The 1,380-nt window shown below is 31.8% G+C and overlaps 1 pseudogene; it reads right to left on the bottom strand.

The window, feature by feature from the left end:
• Positions 1-920: 920 nt before the first annotated feature.
• On the bottom strand, positions 921-1,039 carry LOC111737196 (annotated as a pseudogene).
• Between the last annotated feature and the right edge of the window lie 341 nt (positions 1,040-1,380).

The raw sequence follows: 1,380 nt of genomic DNA, 5'->3' as shown, positions 1-1,380 counted from the left end.
TTTTTAAATGTCATGTGAGATCCAATTTATTTCACTTCATGTAATGAGCTAAATTTCCTAACATCATTTGCTAAATAATCCTTAGTTTCTCTATTGATTGGTGGCGTTACTAATCTCATGTTCTATATACCGTCTCTTCTGTCCCATTTGTTTTTCCGTACGCCAATAGCATGCTGTTTTAATACTGTTTAATGTCTTTGAAATATGTTTTAAGAGCTGGTAGATCTGATTCCCCCTCTTTACTCTTCATTTTCTATTATAGTGGATAAATTCTTTCATGTAAATTTCATATGAAATATTAGTGGATCTTACTCTCTTATATACATTTAACAATTAATTTCCAATTTGCCCCCAAAATTTCTTTTAAAATTTTCACTTGAAATTTACTGACACCTATAGATAAATTTAGGGAGAATCAATATCTTTGCAAAGTTATGACATCCTTTCCACTGATATATCTTTCTTTCCATGTAGTCAGTGCCTATAAAAATAGAGTTAATTTTTCTCTATACGAAATTCTTGTGCATTCTGTGTTGTTAATTAATTCTTAGACTTTATAACTTCTGCTATAACTATAGACAAAATTTTTTCTGTTATGTTTTATAATTGATGAATCAGTGTCATATTATTAGAATCTCTCTCACTTTTCTCATTCCCTATCTCTATCTCCAAAGTATGATTTTCATCTAAATAAAGCTTAAAAAATAATGAAATAATGATTTAGATAATTTTTATTTAGTAATATCTTTTATACTTTATATTTTAAATTGCTTGTTCATATATAAGATTTTATTATTTTAGCAAATGGAGAACAATTCTTAATTTCTGCATTTGAAATTTTTAGGTGAGGCAATCCTTGGTTGACCTCTCAGATTGCAAGGACCTTGTCAGCTTACAATCCCTTATTTTTTATTTTTTTATGTCTACAGCACCTGTTCTTCCTAGGTGGTCTCCCAATCAAGTACTAACCAGGCCCAACCCTGCTTAGCTTCCAAGATCAGACGGGATCGGGCTTGTTCAGGGTAGCATGGCCATAGACCTGCATTTGAATATTTAATACCTTGAAAAAGCTTCCTGCTTTTTAATGGGAAGAATTTTCAAAGAACATTTAAATAAACATATGCATCAATATGTGTTTAAAAACTGATGTCTACTAAGTGACAAAATTCTCAGTAGGACAATTTGTTAGAAAAGTCTTAAAGGACTCGTAGAGGCTTCAAGTCTTAAACAACTGTGTAAATTGGTACCATTGGATGCATGGTGTTTTCTGAGAAGAATCTGAAACTAGTTGATCACTTCCTGCTCAGGGAAGCCCATTCTCACACAATGTCTCTCTGATTGGAACTTTGCATGCGCCTGTGAAGAAAGCAGAACAGTTAC

Source organism: Pteropus vampyrus, unplaced genomic scaffold (genome assembly GCF_000151845.1).
Source record: "Pteropus vampyrus isolate Shadow unplaced genomic scaffold, Pvam_2.0 Scaffold24, whole genome shotgun sequence".
NCBI lineage: Eukaryota > Metazoa > Chordata > Mammalia > Chiroptera > Pteropodidae > Pteropus > Pteropus vampyrus.
Note: the sequence above shows the minus strand (reverse complement) of the source record. Positions and strands in the feature narration are given on the sequence as shown.